The 23,328-nt window shown below is 38.3% G+C and overlaps 1 protein-coding gene across 1 annotated transcript in view; it reads right to left on the bottom strand.

The window, feature by feature from the left end:
- The window catches only part of CSE1L (chromosome segregation 1 like), a 68,599-nt gene extending 47,816 nt beyond the window's left edge, over window positions 1–20,783 (bottom strand). The window contains exon 1 of the mRNA XM_043984769.1: window positions 20,659–20,783. The gene's annotated coding sequence lies outside the window, so the exon portion shown is untranslated. The remainder of the gene's footprint in view (window positions 1–20,658) is intronic.
- Between the last annotated feature and the right edge of the window lie 2,545 nt (window positions 20,784–23,328).

Raw genomic sequence — 23,328 nt, forward strand, 5'->3', positions numbered from 1 at the left:
CACAGGAATTACCTTAGTTAAATGTCACCCTTTATATTAGCCACTTTTGGTGCTTCTAAAAAACCCTCTAGTTTCAATAAGGAAAAAATGTTTTCACTGTATTAGGCTGATTTCAGAAATTCTACTTTATTCACTTAGACTTAAAATATATTCGTGTTTATTATTTTTTAAAATGATCTATTCAGTCTTTTTTCTTCTTTTATGTACATAATAAAGTGCTTTGGAATCCTTAATGTATTTATAGGAAAGCTATACGATATTCTTTTATTTCTGATTTCTATTTTCTCATTTTTCCATGCTGACATGCTGAATTTGTAGTGAAATAGCTTTAAAATTTCCACAATATTAAGTGTTTACTGTTTTCTGTCCTTGCTGTTCCTCAGATGGGTCAATTCATCTTCCCATCTCAGCACCTTTACATGTGATATCTCCCCCTTCCTGGAATGTACTTACTCCTCACATCCAGTTCTTACAGTCCTTAATTTCCTTCAAAACCACAGCCCTATCACCTCCTATATGAGGTTTTTCCTGATTCTCCCCAGCCTCAGATGCTAATGCCTCAAAAGAAAAACAGCAATTCCAGTAAGTTCTGCTGTAACACTATTTTTGAAAACAGAAATTTGGGAAACAACTTGAGCATTACTCAAATTTCACTTTTGCTTATATGCACTTTTTTCTGTGAAGGGTAAAGTACCATATTTATTGCATATCTTCTGTTGCAGTAGGAACCTGTGAGCAGTCTGAACTCATATATTTCCCTTCTGCCACCACTTTCTGCTATAACCTCCCTGGGTCCCTGAACTCTGGCCCTACTTCTTGATTTGAGGAAGTTTTTTGAGTGTTGTGCCCTGTGATTTTTAGGAATGTATATGTTAAATTGTAGATGAAGTGCCTGTATCTTGTTTTTATTTTGTACATACTTCTATCTATACATGTTATCTCCCCTATAGAATGTAAGCTTCTAAGAGTAGGGGCTTTCAGTTTTGTCTTTGTATATCCACCTCCTAACACACAGTAAGTGCTTAACAAATATTTATTGATTTCAAAAGTAAAAATGTTCTAACTGCTGAGATATAGGCCACAGATTTGCTTTTCTCATAGAAATATCTTGGTTCCTTTACTCTTATTTTGAATTCTATCATTTTCATAATTATAATAGAAGTACAGAGGCTGGCCCTACCATTAAGTCCAAAGTAAAAAAAAAAAGGCTAGAAGAATGAGCAAACAAAAAAAGAATTCCTCCATAAAGTACTATTATGGTGACAAGGATGTTCAAGACAAAAACCCAGAAGAAGAGAATGGTTTCAAAATATCTACAAATAAAGCCTCAAAAAACAAAAACAAAAAAGATAGACTAGGCACAAATTCAACTTAAAAATCATAGAAGAGAGGAAAAGTAGGAACTTTGTTTTTTGTTTTGCTTTGCTTTGTTTTTAAAAAGTAAAAATGTTTTTATAAATAATATGGAAGGGGGCAGCTAGATGGCACTGTGAATAAAGTACCAGCCCTGGATTCAGGAGAAAGTGAGCTCAAATCTGACCTCAGACACTTGACACTAGCTGTGTGACCCTGGGCAAGTCACTTAACCCTCATTGCCCAATAATAATAATAATAATAATAATAATAATAATAATAATAATAATAATAATGGAACACTAAAGGAAAAAATTAGAAAAGAACCAAAAAGCTATGAAAGATAAAATCAGAAAGGGAGTTAAAAGCTAACGTTGCCCCAAATAACCAACCCCCAGAAAACTAGAATGGACCAAAAAGAAGTTAATGGCTTCATTAGAGACAAAAACATTGAAACAAAACAAAAAGACTGAAAAAAAGGAAAGAAAAATGACACACCTAGAAAATAGACTGAGGAGAAAAAAATCATTGGACTACTTGAAAGCCAAGACAAGGGGCAGCTAGGTGGCACAGTGGATAAAGCACAGGCCCAGGATTCAGGAGGACCTGAGTTCAAATCTAGCCTCAGACACCTGACACTTATTAGCTGTGTGACCCTAGGCAAATCACTTAACCCTCATTGCCCCACCAAAAAAAAAAAAAAAAAAGGAGGGGAGGGGGGAGAGGCCTAGACGTTTTATTTCAATAAATCAAACAAGAAAATTGCCCAGAGCTCTTAGAACCAGAGAGCAAGGTGCAAAGAGGAAGAATTCCCTGGTCACCTCCTGAAACGCCAAAATAAAAACTCCCAAAATTCCAAGTCAAAGTGAAAATAATGCAAACAACCAGAAAGAAAGAATTCAAGTGCTGCAGAGCCACAGTTAAGGATCACACATGATTTAGCAGCCACCACTATATGGAAGTGGAGAGCCTGGCATATAATTTTCCAGAAGGCAAAGGATATATAGGCTTAGAACCAAGAATAACTTACCTTACAGAGAGAAACCAAATCTTTAATGAAATAGAGGACTTTCAAGCATTTCTGATTAAAGACCTGAGCTATGTATGAACTACCAAGTTCAAACATAGGAGTCATGAAAAACATAAAAAGGTAAACGTGAACAGTCTTAAGGGCCTACATAAAGATAAGAACTGTTTACATTCTTATTTGGGGAGATGATGTATGTGGTCCCCTTTGAACCCTATTATCATTAATTGTCATAGAAGGAATCTAGTAACTGGAAAAAAATAAAATACTTTTATCAGAAAAAAAAGAAGGAATCTCACTAAACAGAAGGCTTGGGAGTGATGGTCATGTCTTAATGATCTTAAAAAGAAGAAAAATAAAGAGGATAAGAAATACATGGGAGGTGATGGCTGAAAAGGATGGTGGTGCTGGTCAAAATAGTAGTGGTGTTGGTAGTAGTAGTAATGATGGTGGTAGAACAGCAGCAGCAGTAGGAGTAGTAGTAGTGGCAGTAATGATACCTACATAATATTTATATAGTGCCTACTATGTACTTGACACTTTGCTAATCAATTTACAAATGTTACCTCATTTGACCCTCACAAAAACCCTGGGAGGTAGATGCTATTGTTAGGAAAAATTATGTTACATAATTAGTGTGGAAAAGAAGTCTCTACAAAGAAGTGAAGATGAGGGGAAAGGCCAATACCTGAATTTCACTCTCATGTGAACTGATAAAAGAATAAATAAACACACACACACGCACAACATACACACACTAAGGGTACAGAATTACATTTCACTCAACAGAGAAAAAAGGAGGGAAAGGAAAATGGAAAAGGGGAAATTGAGAAACTAGATTAAGGAAGAGATTAGTTTTAATTAAAAAAAACAACTCTAAGGATGTAGCTCTTTTTTAGTGGAAAACAAATGAAAACTCAGAGGATACTCAGAAATTCGGAATGACTGAACAAGTTATGATATATCAATATGATGGGATAATTGTGCTAAAAGAAAAGATGAAGAGAATGGTTTCTGAGAAAGCTGAGAGATTTGTATGGATTAATAAAGTGAAATGAATAGAACCAGAAGAACAACTTATACAAAGACAACAATATTATAAAATCAAACAACTCTGACTTAGGAGCTCTGATGATCATAAAGACCAGCAATGATTCCAGAGCAACAATGATAAAACAAGCTACTCACCTCCTGAGGTAAAAGACTTAAGAGTACAGAATGAGACATACTCTGGGTCTAGTTGGGGGTTATCTTTTTTAGACCTAGCCAATGTGAAAATTTGTTTTCCTGGACTACAGGTTTGTAACAGGGATTTTGTTTTTCTTTCTTTCTCAATGGGACTCATGCTGATTGAAATGAGCAGAACCAGGAGAACACTGTACACAGTATCAACAACATTGTGTGTTTAACTGTGATAGATTTGACTCTTCTCAGCAATACAATGGTCCAAGATGGTCCAAAATGCTCTCCAAATCCAGAAAAAAAGAACTATGGAATATAGATGCAGACTGAACCATACTACTTCTATTTTTTTGTTTTTCTTTTTTGAGGTTTTTCCTTTCTGCTGATTCTTCTTACACAGCATGACTAATGCAGAAATATGTTTAATGTGATTGTACATATATAACTGATATCAGATTTCTTGCCGCCTTGGGCAGTAGGGGAGGGAGAAAAATTTGAAACTAGAAATCTTATAAAAACAAATGTTGAAAACTATCTTTACATGTAACTAGGAAATAATAAAAGGCTGTTATGAAAGGGGCAAAAATAAGATACAGCAATATTTTAGAATACAGACACTGTAAAAGCTTATCAAGTTATTTCTAGTGATTAATAACTTTGAAAGTGAATTTTTTATAAGCTCTAAAGCATATGGTCATTTATCATCTGGAAACAATACTCTTTTAACATTTATGTTCACAATGCCATAGTCTTAGAGCTGAAAGAAACCTCAGAAATCATCCAATCCAGCATCTTCATTTAACAAATGAGGACCATGAAGTACAGAGAAAGAAGCAGACTTAGCTAACATCACAAAGTCAGTAGTAGAAAAGATAAGACTAGAACCCAAGTATTCTGACTTCCAGTCTGGGATTCTTTCTAGTACATCATCCTATCAGCAATCTCTCCACATACTTTTTCATGGTATCAAAGAATTTGCTTATATTTGATTAAAAATTAGTGTCTCATGAAAAGTTCTATAGAATGTTTTGGTAGTGACAAACTAAAACAGGTAGGGACCTGGATTCCATGGAGGTTCTTTGGCCTGCCAAAGTGGTTCTAAGCCTAAAAAAGCTTGAGAATCTCTCTTCTGGACCAAATGAAAGAGATTTACTTTTGCAGAATATTTAAGTCAAGACACCAATTAACAAGTATTTCTTAGGTGCTGGGGATACCAAAGCAAAAATTAAAGTTCTCACTATTTGACAAAAACTGCTGGTAAAACTGGAAGATAGTAGGACAGAAACCAGACATAGACCAATATCTTACATCATATACTAAAATAAGGTCAAAATGAGTACATGATTTAAACATAAAGGGTGATACAGGCAAATTAGAAAAGGAAGGAATAGTTTACCTCTCAGATCTATGGAAAGGAGAAGAATTTATGACCAAAGAGATAGAGAATATTATGAAATGCAAAATGGATCATTTTGATTACATTAAATTAAAAAGGTTTTGTACAAACAGAAGCAATGCAGCCAAGATTAGAAGGAAAGCAGAAAGCTGGAAAACAATTTTTATAGCCAGTGTTAAAGGCCTCATTTCTAAAATATAGAGAACTAAATCAAATTTATAAGAAGACATTTCTCAATTGAGAAATGGTCAAAGGATATGGACAGGAAGTTTTCAGATGAAGAAATTAAAACTATCTACAGCCATATGAAAAAATGTTCTAAGTCACTATTGATTAGAGAAATGCAAATTAAAACAACTCTGAGGTACACCTTACACCTATCAGATTGGCTAATATGACAAAAAAGGAAAATAATAAATGCTAGAAAAGATGTAGAAAAATTGGAATACTAATGCATTGTTGGTGGAGTTGTAAACTGATCCAACCATTCTGGAGGGCAATTTGGAACTATGCCTAAAGGGCTATGGGGCTATGCATATCCTTTGACCCAGTAATACCACTACTAGGTCTGTATCCCAAAGAGATCATAAAAAAAGGGGAAAGCACCCATATGTACAAAAATATTTATAGCTGTTCTTTTTGTGGTGGCAAAGAATTGGAAATCGAGGGAATTCCATCAACTGGGGAATGGCTGAACAAGTTGTGGTATATGAATGTAATGAAATACTATTGTGCAGGCAGATTTCAGAAAAACCGGGAAAGACTTAAGTAGACTGATACTAAGTGAAGTGAGCAGAATGAGGAGAACATTGTGAGATGGTCAACTGTGATAGACTTTGCTCTTTTCAGCAATACAATGATCCAAGACAATTCAAAGGACTCTTGATGGAAAATGCTCTCCACATCCAGAAACAAGAACTGTGGAATCTGAATGCAGATTGAACCATACTGTTTCTACTTTTTTTTCTTTTTTGAGGTTTTTCCCTTTTGTTCCGATTCTTCTTTCATAATATGACTTGGGGAGGGGGAAGGAAAGGGAGAAAAACTTGTAACTCAGAATCTTATAAAAACAAAAGTTGAAAACTATCTTTACACGTAACTGGAAAAAAATGAAATATTATTAAGATTGAAAAACAAAGGGGCAGCTAGGTGGCCCAGTGGATAGAGCACCAGCCCTGGAGTCAGGAGGACCTGAGTTCAAGTCCGGCCTCAGACACTTGACAACTTACTAGTTGTGTGACCCTGGGCAAGTCACTTGACCCCAATTGCCTCACCGAAAGAAAGAAAGAAAGAAAGAAAGAAAGAAAGAAAGAAAGAAAGAAAGAAAGAAAGAAAGAGAAACAAAAAAAGTTCTTGTCCTCAAGGGGCTTACTTTCTATTAGAGGAGAAAACTTACATATATAAATATTTACAAAATAAATACCAAGAAGTGGAGGTGAGGGGAAGTGGAGAGATACAGAGGAACTTAGCCACTGGGGAAATCAGGAAAGCTTCCATGTGGTACTTCCATGGTACTTGAGCAAAGAAAGCCTTGAAGTAAGAGTAGGGGTACTGTGTGGGACAATTATGGATTTGAGTCAGATTAAACTCTGAGGATGGAGTATGAAGGATACCTAACCCCGCCCCCCCCCAATAGATAGCCTCTTGCTTTGCCTAAAAGTTAATTGCTTGTCAAATTCTCACTGTCTTCTTTAAGTTTTATTGTTGAGATAATGGACTTGGGACAGTTCTGTAAACTTTGGGGATGGGGTCTGGGAGATATCCAGTTCCCCAGTAAGTTTTATTACTTGTCACAGTTCTACCAATTAGCACTATTTACTTTACTTTTGCTTAGTTCCCACATGCCAGCTACACCTTAGTTTATGGCCTGTAATAAAAAAACTCCCCTCTCACATGTCAGAATCCCAGTCCTTGTAATGATAAATTGCAGTCAGATAAGGGAGTGATTTCTGCCTCCCTCTTTCTTTGACATTCCTCAGACTTGTACCTCTTCCCCTTTTCCCCTTTGTTCTTGGACGTGTCTCCATACATGGATCACGAGCCGGGTACACACCTTGGATGAGACAGGATTGGATGTTAGATTGTGAGCTCATCCACCCTAAGTGTACGTGGGGACAGTCCTTTTCAAGATTACTATAAAAACCTAGAGGATTGGGCATATCTTTGCAAGACTTCAATGTATAATTGGGTTTTGCCCGTCCTCATGAGGATGTAATAAATCTGTCTCTGCTTGACTTGGTGGTCTCCTCGAGTTATTTGGATAAACTGAAGCAGTTTGTCCCAAACAGTATGGAAGATAACTAATACAATGGAGTGTAGATGAGAGATGGAATGTTAGGAGTGAGGAACACAAAGGAGTTCAGTTTAGCTGGAACAAAGAATGAAGGAAAGAGAATAATATATACTAAGGGTAGAAAGGTAGTTTGGAGCCATTTTGTGAAGGGCTTTAAACACCAGCGGAATTTGTATTTGATTCTAGAAGCAACAGGAAGTCATTGGAGTTTATTAAGTGAAGAAGTGACATGGTCAGATCTATGCCTTAGGAACTTCCCTTCAGTGGCTGTGTAGAAAATGGATAGAGAGACCTGAGGCAGGGAAAACCAATAAGGATGCTATTACCATAGGCTAGGACAGAGGTGATTAGGTTCAACACTATTTAAGGGGTGACAGAGTGAGTGAGCAGTGATAAAAGGAAAGAAGCAAGAGATGTGGAGGTAGAAATGAAGAAAAATATTAAATAACTGGCCATGTGGGGTGAAAGAAAATGAGAAGTCCAGGATAATACTGAGGTTGTGACTATGGCAGACTGGAAGAATGGTGATGCCTATACACCACTGCCAAGGAACTTCCCATGCTTCAGTTCAGCACTTTTAAAGTTTTTAACAATCTAATTTCATGAACCATGCAGTATCAAATCAATGTTAGAGAAACTGCTTAAGACTATGGAAAGAACAGAAGGTCTAGGCCATTGTTATGTGAAACTAACCATATGGAAGAATTTCACAGGAGGGAGCCTTGATGAATTTGAGGAGGTGAACCTTCTGACTTTATGATGTGTAAATTTGAGAGAAAGGGAGTAAACAATTATCTCCAATTACCCTCTCACTGAGTTCTATGCATGGAGCCTTTAAAAGCCAACTGTAATAAGAGCCAAGGTTTTAAATCTTGGCGTACTGTCTTGAATCTGCTCTTATGTTTACTAGATCTACCTACTATAAACTTTTGGTTCCAGTCTCATCATGTCTGTCTCTGAATTCAGAGGAGCATGGGAAGAATTATATGAACTGATACAGAAGGAAATAAGCAGAACCTGGAAAACAATATACATAATAATAACCCAACCCTGCAAAGAGAGAAAAACAAACTGAACACCATTAATTATAATAACTGAATTTCTCCATAAAAAGGAGATTAGAAAATCCTCTTTCTTTGCAGTGGTGAGGGAACAGGGGTATTGAACACTGCTTATACTATAACAATTGGCTAATATATTACTTTTGCTGAAATGCTTCTCTCTCTCTCTCTTGTTTGTTTGTTTGGGGTTTTTTTTTGCAGGGCAAAGAGGGTTAAGTGACTTGCCCAAGGTTACACAACTAGTAAGTGTCTAGTGTCTGAGGCCGGATTTGAACTCAGGTCCTCCTGAATCCAGGGCCGGTGCTCTATCCACTGTGCCACCTAGCTGCCCCCCCTTCTCTTTTTGTTACAAGTGATAGCTCACTGGGTAGGGAAAGGAGAGACAGAGATAGATATGTGTATATGTATACACATATACATGCATATATGTATGCATGTGTGTATACATGTATGCTTTCATTTATATATGGTATATATTTATATGTATGCAATGTAAAAACAAAAGATCAATAAAAATTAAACATTTTAAAGAAAAAGAATCCCAAAATTCTCTAGGACTGTTTATAAGATGCAAAATATGGGATTTAGTTTCTATTTTTAAAATAATTTTTTATTTGTTTAAACTACTTGATATATCTTGAGATATATCTCACCACAAAAAAGACTGCCCTCTAGAAAGTCTGAATGATGTGTCATTTAATCTAAACGAGATAACCTATGTAAAGATAGTCTGAAAACTCTAAGGGTCTATACAAACATAATGAATATTTATGACACTTGAAAAAAGAAACATTTTTACTCCTATCAATTTTGGGTTTAAAGTAAAAATAGAGGGGCAGCTAGGTGGCACAGTGGATAAAGCACCGGCCCTGGATTCAGGAGTACCTGAGTTCAAATCTGGCCTCAGACACTTGACACTTACTAGCTGTGTGACCCTGGGCAAGTCACTTAACCCTCATTGCCCCCCAAAAATAAAAATAAAAATAATAAAGTAAAAGTAGAGCCAGAAAAATAGACTAACAAAATTCATCAGGAAGAATACAAGTTTAAGAATTTCAAGGGAAATAATGAAATCAATAATAAATATTTATGAAGCATAGGGTACTGTGCTAAGTCTAGAAAAAAGGAGAATGAAAGAAAGCCTAATACCAGATCTCAATAACATTTCAAAGTGATAATCGAAGCAATTTGATACTGGTTAAAGTACTGAGAAGTCTACAGTGGAACAAGTTGGTTACACAAGAAATAAGAAGCAAACAGTGGTATACTGTTTGACAAATCCAAAAACTCCCAACTACTGGGGCAAGAACTCACTACTGAACAAAAACTACCAGGAAAACTGGAAAGCAATTGGACAGAAATGGCTTTTAAACCAATATTTCACACTATACAAACCAAGGTAACTTCCAAACACATACATGACTTACATATAAAAAGTCAAATTGTCACATTTATAGATAAAGAGAGTTCGTGAATTATGCCCAAAGGGCTATAAAGCTGTGCATACTTTTTGACCCAGCAATACCACTTTTGGGTCTTTTTCCCAAAGAGATCATGGAAAGGGGAAAAGGACCCACATGTACAAAAATATTTATAGCTGCTCTTTATGTGGTGTCAAGGAATTGTAAGTTGAGGGGGTGCCCATCAATTGGGGAATGGCTGGACAAGTTGTGGTATATGAATGTAATGGAATACTATTGTGCTGTAAGAAACAATGAGCAGGAGTTCAGAGAAACCTGGAGGGTCTTGCATGGGCTGATGATGAGTGAGATGAGCAGAACCAGAAGAACATTGTACACAGTATCATCAACATTGAGTGTTGATCTACTGTGATGGACTATATTCTTCTCACCAATGCAATGGTACAGAAGAGTTCCAGGGGACTCATGATGGAAGAGGATCTCCAAATCCAGGAAAAAAAGGGAAAAAAAAAAAAAGAACTTTGGAGTATAGATGCTGATTGAACCATACTATTTCTTTTGTTTTTGGTGGTGTTGTTTTTCTATTTTGAGGTTTTTCCTCATTGCCCTGATTTTTCACTTGTAACATGTAACATGCAGAAATATGTTTAATGTTATAATCTGTATCAGATTACTGGCTGTCTAGGGGAGAGGGAAGGGAGGGAGAAAAATCTGAAATTGGAAAACTTGTATAAACAAAAGTTGAGAACTATTTTTACATGTAATGGGAAAACATTTTTTTTAATACTTTATGAAGAAAAAAAAAAAGAGTTCGTGACCAAACAAGAATCACATAAGATAAAATGGACAAGTTTCACTACCTAAAATTGAAAAGGTCTTGCACAAACAAAATTAATGCATTTAGAATTAGAAAAGAAACAATTAACTGGGGAAAATCTTTACCATAAGGTTTATTTGTCTGTCAACAAACGTTTATTAAGCATTTACTATGTCAGGCACTGTATTAAATCTTGGGAATACAAACACAAGCAAAAAGAAAGGCAGTTCCTACTATCAAGGAGCTTACATTTTCTAGGGAAGGCTGAAAAGAAGAGAAAAGCATAAAAGGAAGCTGAAAGGAGATGGGGGAGGTCTGGTATCTAAGATTTCTGAGTCAAATATATAAGAAAAATAATCATTACCGAACAGATAAATGGCCAAAAAGGCTAGGAACCAACAGTTCTCAAAAGAATAAACTAAGCTATCAACAGCCATATAAAAAAAAATGCTTCAAACCACTGATAATTAGAACAATGAAAAGTAAATTAACTGAGGTTCCAGCTTCTAGCCATCAGATTGTCAAAAAACACAAAAAAGAAAAATGACAATTTTTGAAGAGGCTGAGAACACATAAACACAATACTCCAAAGCTGATGAACTGAATTGATCTTACCACTCTGGAGAGTAATCTGGAACTATACACCAAAATTCACTGAATTTGACTGAACAATAACACTACTGGGTATAAAGCCCCAAAGAGTTCAGAGAAAGAGGACAGGTCCATCTGCATAAAAATGTTTGCAAACAGTTCCTTTTGTAGTGGCAAAGCTAGAAACTAAAGAAATGAGAATCAGATATTGGGAATGGATGAACAAATTATGGTATAGGAATGTAATGGAATATATATATATACACACACACATATATCTTTTTTTAATATATATATTATATATAGGTGAGGCAACGGGGGTTAAGTGACTTGCCCGGGATCACACAGCTAGTAAGTATTAAAAGTCCGAGGCCAGATTTGAACTCAGGTCCTCCTGACTCTAGGTCCAGTGATCTATCCACTGTGCCACCTAGCTGCCCCGAAAAAATACTCTTACTCACTATTTTTTTGTCTTTTTTTGGTTTTGTTTTTTTGCAGGGCAATGAGGGTTAAGTGACTTGCCCAGGGTCACACCGCTAGTAGATGTCAAGTATCTGAGTCTGAATTTAAACTCAGGTCCTCCTGAATCCAGGGCTGGTGCTTTATCCACTGCACCACCTAGCTACCCCCATAATGGAATAATATTACCACCTCACAACCTATCACATTGGCTAATATGAAAGAAAAGGAAAATGACAAATGTTGGAAAAGATATGGGAAAATTGGGATACTAATGCATAATTGGTAGAGTTGTGAACTGATCTAATCATTTGAGAACAATTTGGAACTATGCCCAAAGGACAAACTGTGCATACCCTTTGATCTAGTAATACCAGGGCTAGTTCTGTATCCCAAAGAGATTTTTAAAAAGGAAAAAGGACAAGTACAAAAATATTTATAGCAGCTCTTCTTTTTTTGTTTGTGTTTGTTTTTGTTTTTGCAGGGCAATGAGGGTTAAGTGACTTGCACAGGGTCACACAGCTAGTTAAGTGTCAAGTGTCTGAGGCTGGATTTGAACTCAGGTTCTCCTGAATCCAAGGCCAGTGCTTTATCCACTGCGCCACCTAGCTGCCCTAGCAGCTCTTCTTGTGGTGGCAAAGAATTGGAAATTGAGGGGAAGCTCATTGATTGGGGGAAGGCTGAACAAGTTGATATGAATATAATGGAAAGCTATAAGAAATGATGAGTAGGCGGATTTCAGAAAAACCTGGAAAGACTCATGAACTGATGCCAAGTGAAGTGAGAAGAACCAGGAGAATATGGTACACAGTAACAGCAACACTGAGATGATCACCTATAATTGACTTAGCTCTTCTCAGCAATACGATGATCCAAGACAATTCCAAAAGACTCATGATGGAAAATACTATCCATATCCAGAGAAGGAACTGATGAAACCTGAATGCAGATCAAAACATTTTCTTTCTTTTTTTTTTTGCAGGGCAATGAGGGTTAAGTGACTTGCCCAGGGTCACACATGTAGTCAAGTGTCAAATGTCTGAGGCTGGATTTGAACTCAGGTCCTCCTGAATCCAGGGCCAGTGTTTTATCCACTGTGCCACTTAGCTGCCCCCAAAATATTTTTTTCCACTTTTTTTTGGTAGTTGTTTCCCTTTTATTTCCATTTCTTCTTTTACAACATGAGTAATATGGAAATATGTTTTATATGAATGCACATATATAACCTATATCAAACTGTTGACACTCTTAGGGAGGAGGGAGACAAATCTGAAACTCAAAATCTTATTTAAAATAAATGTTAGGGGGCAGCTACGTGGCACAGTGGATAAAGCACTGGCCCTGGAGTCAGGAGTACCTGAGTTCAAAGCCGGCCTCAGACACTTAACACTTACTAGCTGTGTGACCCTGGGCAAGTCACGTAACCCCCATTGCCTCTCAAAAAAAAAAAAAAAAAGTTAAAAATTGTCTTTACATGCAATTGGAAAAAATAAAATACTATTAAAAATGATGCTGGGGGGGGGCATGCGCGCACGGCTAGGTGGCACAGTGGATAAAGACAAATCTGAAACTCAAAATGTTAGGGGGCAGCTAGGTGGTGCAGTGGATAGAGCACCAGCCCTGGAGTCAGGAGGACCTGAGTTCCAATTCGGCTCCAGACAGTTGACACTTACTAACTGCGTGACCCTAAGCAAGTCATTTAACCCCAATTGCCTCACCGCCCTCCCCCCAAAATGGGGAGGAAAAAAATAATGACAAAAGAAATACATCATATCAAAATTTTAGGGGGAAGCTAGGTGGCACAGTGAATAGAGCACTGGCCCTGGATCCAGGAGAACCTGAATTCAAATCCAGCCTCAGACACTTGACACTTACTGGCTGTGTGACCCTGGGCAAGTCACTTAACCCTCATTGCCCCACCCACCCCCATTCTGAATTTGCTGTATCATACTTAGAGGGAAAAGAATGGGTATATGGTGCTGATTCTCAGTACTTTTTCTTGTTTTTCCCCCCTTTTTTATTGCTTTGTATGTGGAAATACTCATCTTATTTGGTGTGATAAGTTTAGGATAAAACTAAAGGATAACAATAATAAAAGCAAAGGGCTATAGTATGGAACACTATATATATCAGAGCTTTTCAAATCTTTGTTAGTTTTGTTAAACTGTCATGCCCCTTTTTATTGTAAGAAAGGCTCTCTGTATAGGGAGAGAACGATTACACTGAGAAAAATGTGATTTAAAACCAAAATCTATCAATAAAAATTTATTTTTTTAAAAAGTCGGTCATAAAATACCTATATTTTGAACTAGAGATCTCAATAACCAAGAATGTCAAAGATAGGAAGATCCCATATATACCACAATATTTATAGAAGCACTTTTTGGAATAAGAAGAAACTAGAAACTAGAAACAAAGGAAATGCTCATAGACTGGGGAAATGGATAAACAAAACATAATACATAAATGTAAAATAACATTAAAATACAGAAGTATGGGAATTTATGTGAAATAATATGAAATAAGCATGACCATATAACTACAACAATGTAAATGAAAAGAAAAAAAAAAGAAAACGAAAGCTGTCTACTGAACTCACATCTCAAAGAAATGAGAAAATGTTTTAATTTCCCTCTCTTCATTGGAGAGATGGTTGATAAGTTTTACTGGACTGTTTTGTTTTGTGTTTTTGTTCTTCCCCATTGTTTTTTGTTACCAGAAATGATTTTCTGAGGATGGAGGGGAGGGATATTTGGAGACAGAAGTAAAGAGTATTTGGAGACAAGAGCAAAAATACCAATAAAAATTGTATAGGGGAAGCTAGGTAGCGCAGTGGATAAAGCACTGGCCTTGGATTCAGGAGGACCCGAGTTCAAATCCAGCCTCAGACACTTGACACTTAACTAGCTGTGTGACCCTGGGCAAGTCATTTAACCCTCATTGCCCTGCAAAAACAACAACAAAAATAAATAAAATAAAAATTGTATAAAAAGGAAAAACATTTAGTTATCACCATGCATTTCCCACACATGGAACTTACCAGGGAAGCACTAAAGGCAGGTCAAATCTGTCAATAACTCATTTAATTTGGGGCCTCTAGGCATCAAGGGTACTAGATTCCCTGAAGTTCCCAGGACTGAGAGATCAGAAGTATTTGCTACAAGAGCACTATCTTTTAGGAATGTCTGATCCGCAACGTCTTGATTTGATAAAGCTACAGGTAGTGAATGTGAGTTCAACCTCAATACCAAATATTCACTGATCCAGATGCCCAGAAAGGTATCTGGGCATCTGCTGATTCCACTTACCTGCCAACCACAATCCCCAGCTCTCCGCTGATTGGAACAACAACAGCACAGAATTTGCTAACTCCAGGACAACACTGTGTTTAGTCAACATAGGATCTTCCCTATTCTACAAATGGAAAACTTCCACTATTCTACAAATAGAAAAATAGGCTCCTTTTACCCTATTTGAGTTGATGGCTTCCAACACAAAAATCCTTTCTCCCTGCTCCATACATATCCATCTCAATCCTATCCTTTTTTCCTTATCCTTATCTTCTTTTGTTCTTCTATCCCATTGTGCCCTTTATTGTTAACAAACTCCATCACAGATCTCTTCCTCTCATATTCTATTCCTGGCTACTCTCAGTACTGAATATTCCTCACATTCCCCACAACACAACAAAGGAATATAAGCATACCTCTTTCTTCTCACTGCCACTTCTATACTTTTTCTTTGCCATCAAAAACTTCTTTTCTTTTGACTTTCACCCCATCCATATATATTACCTAGTTCAGGTCCCTGTACAGTCTTCAAATTCAGTTTCAAGCTCACCGTTTTGCTCTCCATCCCAATCCTCATTAAAATACTCTGGGATTTCAGTATTGAAATTGCCCTCTCGCCCTGGATCCAGGGGAAACTGAGTTCAAATCTGGCCTCAGCCACATGACACTAGTTGTGTGACCTTGGGCAAGTCACTTAACCCTCATCGCCCTGCAAAAATAAAATAAAAATAAAAAAGAACTTCAGGCTTATAGGGGAGATATTAGGAAAAAAAAAAAAAAAGAATGAGCCAGGCATGGATCATTGTGCTATGTGCGTGCTCACTTGGAAGCCTCCCCCTCCCCCCCACAATAAATTTAACTGAAAATCTTTGAGTTTTCCTTTTTTCCTGGTTCCCAAAAAAGTAGCCTATGGTGATCATTCCCTTCGCTTCCTAATGTTAGAGTGGCATTCTTTGATGCAGCAAAATGATGTTTGACATTTCTGACTTGTTTTCTTGCAAATAATTAAAGAACAATTTTATCAAATTAAAAAAAAAAAAGAAATTGCCCTCTCAAAAAAAATTGTAATTGTCCAGTGGGGCAGCTAGGTGGCGCAGTGGATAGAGCACTGGCCCTGGAGTCAGGAGGACTTGAGTTCAAATTTGCCTCAGACACTTGACACTTACTAGCTGTGTGAACATGGGCAAGTCACTTAACCCCCATTGCCCCGCCAAAAAAAAAAAAATTTAATTATCCTCTCAAACACCCTGACTACCTAGTAAGTCAACTCCCCCAAATCTTATGACCTCTAACTTTACTTCAGCCACCCAAAGAGATGGTCACATCTTAGATTTAGATATCACACATAACTATATTAACTTTAGTATCTTAAAACTCTGAAATTCCTCTGTTCATTACTGCTAGCCTTCTGTCTCTACCTCACTCCACCCAAATCTATTTCTTAACCTTATTATTGTGACCTTTAGTCCCTCCCTATCTCTGTTTTCCCAATATATCACCCCAGCACTAGCCTTAATTTCCTTCTTTTAGTCAGGCTTGACCATACATCACTGACCAATTCAAACTGACACTAGCCTCATCCTACTGATACTTGTGCCTTGCCAAAACCCAACTCTTGATAATATTCCCAATGCCCACCTTCTTTGCACCTCCTCAAGGAACACCATATGTAATCACGACAACTAGGTCCATTACATGATAAAGTTTTCTAATCTCAACCAAGCCCTCACTGCTGCATGGTAGTCCTTTTATTCTTTCCTAATTCTTTATTACACCCCTCAAAATGGTGTTGTTCCCTATGCTCTTCCCCTGCAAAAAAAGAGCCCATTCTATTTTACTGAGAAAAGGGAAACTATTCTTTCTCCTCTGCATCTTAAAATATGAGTGCAGACAGTCCAATTCGCATTTCTTCTGCTCTGTCTTTGAGGAAAATATGGCCATTCTCTTTGCCAAGGCCTAACCCACTTTTGCTCTGGGATGTCATCCTTCTGGTCTGTTTCCAGAGTAGTACCCTTAACCATTCTTTCTTCTTTCATCACCTGCAGTCTTCCTCATTCAACAGTTCAGTCCCTGCTTCTTAAAAACACCAAATAAAATGAAAGTTCCTTGAGGGTAGGGACTGTTTCACTTTTGTACCCACAAACATATATCCACAGCATATAAGTTGTTTAAATCAAATTATTTTTGAGTTAAATTACCAGGTCTCCATCCCTGAAAAACCTTTTACTTGACTCTGCCACTTCTTAAATTGGCCTTTATCTCTCCTCCCTTTCACAGTTAAACTTCTAGGAAAAAGTTACCTTCATTTACTGTCTCCCACTTCCTCACCTCTTCCAAACTGGCTTCTGATTTAGCAACTTTACTGAAACCCCTATTTTAAAGGTCTTCAGAATCCCTAATTGATGAATCCAATTACTATTTCTTAGTCTCTTTCCTACTTAACCTCTCTGCAACAGACACTGCCAATCACTCCTCTTCCTCCCTTGGCTTTTGTGATACTACTGTGAGAAATAATTCATCTGGACCCCTACTCTAGTCCAATCAGTATTAATTAGTTTGATATGATCCCATAGGGCTAGTTTTTCCAAGTTCTGTATATTGGACCTCAGAGCTGAGAACTGCAAATTGTAAGTTCACTTGCTTAATCATAATAAGCTAACTAAAGGCCCTCCACCCTTGTTTTTCCTTGTTATGGTGACCAAGCCCAGTGCAGTGGAGGTGACTCAATTACATGGAAAGTACTCCAACTTATTTTTGTACCTCTGGATCACTCTTTCTTGTTCAATATGAGCAGGTGACCATCTTATGATTTTTTAGTCAGTGTAGATGCCTTATGCTTTGCCAAACCTGAGACCCCATGATAACATACCATTTCTAGGTGATGTATCATTTTTTGACCCATGAAGCAAGATCTATCAAACAATGGGATTCTGTACTTTGTATAGCCTCTTTAGAAAAAAAGGTCAGATATCAAATGTGGTATTGAGCCTTATAAAAACAAGATCCTAGAAGAAGGAGGCACATCAGATCATGAGGAAGAACTGAAGTCCACTTCATTAGGGGGCACCATGGACCCTTTAATAAAATGCCACTGGCTCAGAGTTCTACCTCAGTCTCTTTTATTGTAGGATGGACAATTTTAATCCTCACACTAAGCTCTACTGGTTTTCATCATACCAATCTTACTGCTCTTAGTGTCCTTGGCTGGATCATTATCCACTCTTCCTCACTAAGTATGAACATCCTCCAAGAATGTCCTGAGCTCTCTTCTCCACATTCTCTTAGCTGATCTCCACAGTTGCCACAGGTGTCTCTTCTCCACATTCTCTTAGCTGATCTCCACAGTTGCCACAGGTTCAGTTATCTCTATGCATATGACTCTTAAATCTTTATCTCCACCCTTTTCTCTTTCTCCTGATATAGATGGTCTCACACTGCTAATCAATTACTAGACTTCTCCAACTCAATTTTCTATCACCATCTGAAAACCAACACATAAAAAAATGGAACTCTGCTGAGGGCAGCACCGTCCATCTTTCCAGATATGGAGGATGGCAACCATAGAATTATTCCTGACATTTTGCTCTCCCTCACCCTCCAATACCCAATCAGATGCCAAGTTTTCTGGATTCTACCTGCTCAAAAAATATCTTTCCCATCCCTTCTATTCTCTCTACTACATTAAATTACCATAGCTCAGGCTCTCAGCACCTTTCCTTTAGACTATTACAAAAGTCTCCTAACTGGACTCCATGGTCCATCTCATCTTTCACCAATCCATTCTCCACACAATTGCATCAATATTCCTAAGACACAGATCTGAACAGAAATAAAAAGGAGTATACCTTTTCCTCAGCTGTACATGGCATCTTCACAAAAACTGACCATGTATTAGGACATAAAAACCGCACAACTAAATGCAGAAAAGCAGCAATATTAAATGCACCCATTTCAGACCATAATGCAATAAAAATCACATCTGATTTTTTAAAGAATTCAGCTCACATGCCAACTCCTCTGTGAAACCTTTCTTGATCTCCCCATTCACAACTATATTTATCTGTGTACATTTTGTAACTCCACAATAAAAAGTAAGCTCCTTAGAAAAGAGGGTTTTTTATATTCCTAACACAGAGCCATGGCACATTGTACTTAAATAGTAGTTGAATTGAAACTCCCACCAACACATATTAGTGCTACAAGGAAATAAGTAAATTAAATCTTCTCCCCCTCCCCATTCAAGGAAATTCCAACATTTTCCTGTTGGGATTGTTTGGAACCTCTACCTCCCCAATTAAAAAAAAAAAACTTTTAGATTAAAAGTAAATTATTTTAGGGGCAGCTAGGTGGCGCAGTGGATAAAGCACCGGCCCTGGAGTCAGGAGAACCTGAGTTCAAATCCGACCTCAGACACTTAACACTTACTAGCTGTGTGACCCTGGGCAAGTCACTTAACCCCAATTGCCTCACCAAAAAAAAAAAAATAAAAAAGTAAATTATTTTAGAACCAGTAAGTCATAAAGCAAAAGGGAAAAAAAAGAAATATAATCTTGAGAATTGTTGAAATGGTGTATTTCCTACATCTTTTTCCTTGTAATATTACACTTTAACAGAGGATTCCAATTTCAAACTCATGAAATATGAGAAAGGATTCCCCCCCAAAAAAGGCTTATGATAAGCACAACTGTTAACCTTAACCTCAAAGTAACCACTACTTTCAGTTTACCACTCCTAAACCCTTAAGGACTTTAGGTGTCCTTATATTCAAACTGGCCACTCTAACTTGCTGCTGAGAAGGGATTTCCTCATGAGGTAAGGATTTCCCCATTACCTTTCTATCCCCAAAGGATGCTGATAGAACAATAACTTAGGAGGAAGATAGGCATTATCACTCTGGATTGGGAGTGAGGGGAAAAGGAAAAGAAAAAGAAAGGAGAAGGGATATGGAAAAATGTAGGCGTGAGGAAGGTAAGTAAAAGAAAAGGCCCTGGATCATTAGGAAGGTATCCGACAACACCACCCCACCAAATGGGAAAAGAAAAAGGAAGTCCTGTCCCCTCCTCCCCATCCCCTGCATTTATGGCATAGCGGGGAAAAGATGCCTAGGTAAAAGATGTATCTGTGCCTCCTGGGGGCAATACGGCAGTCATGCCTCACCCCAAAGTCCCCACCAAATTTAATGTTGTGGATTCCCGGAAACAACTAATAGATAACAATCTCATAGTGGGGGGGGGGAAGGTTCCCACGGCCGAGCCCCAAATGGAAAAGAGTAAACCCAATAAACCCTACTGGCTGGGGAAAGGCGAGTCCCTCATGCTTAGGGCTTCCCCCTCCACCTAAACCTGCTGGACTAAGATAGACGTGAGCTGAGAGCCAATCAACAATCGGCTACCCCTGCCGCAAAGCACCGCCGCAGCCAATGAACGAGGCGACGGAGGAAGGGGGCGGGAGTCCCGTTGCGATCACGCTAGGCCGAGTCTCAGCTTTCCCTGGCCCCCACAGGCCCAGCGTCCAGCCCGTCCCGGCCTAAGGGCGCAGGCACCGCGGACACAGAGGCAGCGGGTCCCATGCAAGTGGACGAGTGCAGGGAAAGGGGATCACGGAGGGAGGAACCTGTCTGCAAGGCGACCCCTCCATCCGCCCTCACCTTACCACAACGCGGCGAGGCCCCCAGTTCCCGGCGGCCAGAGCTGGGCCCCCAAGGGGAATGACGGGAACCTGGCAGGGCCAGCTAGCCGGACCCAACCCAGCCCTGCTCCGCTTCTTACCTCTTAGTAATACGGAAAAGGAGAAGAGGATGCCTGGCTTTAGACAGTACCCAGCTCTGCCGCTCCAGCTACGGCACCGCCTCACATTCAAACCCCGGCAAAATGGCGCGGTGGCGCGGCGGAGACCAATGCGCAGGCGCTAGGGCGGCCAGAAAGAGGGCGGGCTCCAGAACGACATTGAACCTGCCCACGAAAAGCACAGCCAATCCGCTGCCCGAAGTCTGGACCTGGCTCCTCCCACTTACCCAAGCTAGGCGGCCCCCCTCCCCCTCCCCGGTGTCTGGAATTACAGAATGTTAGAATGTGAAATAGCCAAAAATACTTTTGAGTACCTCGAACGCTGGGGTTTACAGGTCATTTAGTCCAAGCACCTCATTCTTACAGTTGAAGAGAACGTAACCAGTGTTGGTGGTCGAGCCAGGATTGAAACCCAGGTCTTCTCATTCCATTATTTCTATTACGCCACTCTGTGTCCCCATTGTTGTATGAAAAATAATTGATAGGTTTTAAAGCGCTTTGCAAATGTTGCCTGCAATTATATCGCAGATCTAAAGCCAAAGGGATTTGGAAGGCCCTCTACCCCGATTTTCATTGACAAATGATGCAAAAAAAAGACCTAGGGTGGCTGGTAGTTGCCCAAGGTCACCTAAGTAGCAAAGGTCAGAGGTAGTATTTTTGAACCTAGGTTCTCTGACTCCAGAGTCAGGTACTATTTCGTCTTTAAATAAAACCAACTTTACTTCGTTGCTTTATTATGAAATTTAAAAACAAACACACACCCTGGGTTCTGTCTATGCTAATAGAAAAATAACCTCTGACAGGTACTCCATCACCATGGAAAAAGTCTGACAATGAATTATGTATCTGTTGTCCAAGAATCAGCCTAATTAAGTGCAAATAAGCTCATTACTTGAAGGCTGGACACAAGAGATGAAGTTTTCAGCCACAACCGCTAAAATTGTCTACTCAGTGGTGGATAACTCTATCAAAATCACACTAATGGAATCACAGATCTTTGAAGGATTATAATTAGTAGTATTGTAAGGGGCTAAAATTCTAGCTAGTCTGTCTAGAATATCTAATGAGTGGTTGCCAATAAATTAAAAGCTTTAGCAAGAGTTAGACTTTTAAACATTTATTAAGGAGAATAAGAATTTGGTGAAGAGAAAAAGAAAGGCCTAGATTCATCTATCTATTAAAGGGAGAACACATTTCTCACTCCCTTCTCCACTGGAGTCCTGAGGAAAGAGAGAGAGTCAGAGTGCCAGGCTCCCCCTTCTTCCTCCCACAAGCAAACTTCAGGTTCCTGACGCCAAAGAAAAAAGATGCATGGTCTTGCCCTCAGAGACCTTCACCTCATGGCAGAGCTTTTCTACAGTAAATCTACAGCAGGTGGCGTCATTCCAATCATTACAGTATCATTTGGTTATTTTCATCTTTGCATCCATATGACTTTGACACAGAGTAGGAGCTTAATAAATATTTGTTTAGTTGAAGACTCTCCATTCATTCAACAAAAGTTTATTGTTCGATGTCTGAAAGGTATATTTGCAAGGTGCCCAGGAGGATGCAAAGATGCTTAATTCATAGTACTGTGTATCTAAGAGCTTGCAGTTAGTTCATTTGGAGAGAGAACTTTCCTTTGAACCTTGAAGTTTCATTAATAAGCTCACAACACCTCCATGTAATTTTTAAAATTATTTTTAAAGTTTTGCCGATTTTTTAACCTTACACACATTTGTAGATTACTCTCACTTTATGAGAGTTCTCTTGTAACAACGTAAAACAGTTAAATAAAACTAATAATAGTATCCTTGTATAAAAGTTCATATAATATCTCACATCTGTAATATAGTATCCCCCCCTCTCTTTTTTTAATTAATGGAAATCTATTTTTCTCTGACTTCCTAACCAATCCATTAAAAAAAAATTTTTTTTTAAAAGAAGACATCTTCCTGAATTCAAATCTGGCCTCAGATACTCATTGGCTATGTGACCCTAGGCAAGTCACTTCACCTTGTTTGCCTCACTTTCTTCATCTGTAAGAGGATCTAGAGAAGGAAAGAGCAAAATACTCTACCATCTCTGCCAAGGAAACCTCAAGTGGGGTCCCAAAGAGTCAGACACTTCTGAACAACAATGGATGGTATGTTTCATTATCTGTCCTCTGAAATCATGAATGGTCATTGTATTGGTAACAGTTCTTAAGGCTTTCAAAGTTGTTTTTATATTGTGGTATAAATTTGTCTCCTGATTATGCTCATTTTATTCTTCATTGATTTATTAAAAAAAAGTTCTCAAAATTATTCATTTTAATATTGATGTTATAAATTGTTCTATTTCTGCTTATTTCACTCTGTATCAATTCATAACAGTCATTCTTAGAGCCCTTAAACTTAACATGTCTAAAATTGAACTCATTATTTTTCCCTCTGATACCTCCCTGATTCCAAGTTTCTCCATATTACTATCCTCTATTCCTCACTATCTCTCACACACCCCATCCATATCCAACCTGTTGCTAAGATTTCACTACATTTGCTACATCTCTCCTTCTCTCCTCTAATACTGCTACTACCAGAGTAGCATCCCATGCCTTGACTAATAACAATAACCTGATGGCTGGTCATACTGCCTCATGCCTCTCCCCACTCCAGCCCATCCTCCATT

This window comes from Dromiciops gliroides, chromosome 2 (assembly GCF_019393635.1).
Source record: "Dromiciops gliroides isolate mDroGli1 chromosome 2, mDroGli1.pri, whole genome shotgun sequence".
In the NCBI taxonomy this organism is placed as follows: Eukaryota; Metazoa; Chordata; class Mammalia; order Microbiotheria; family Microbiotheriidae; genus Dromiciops; species Dromiciops gliroides.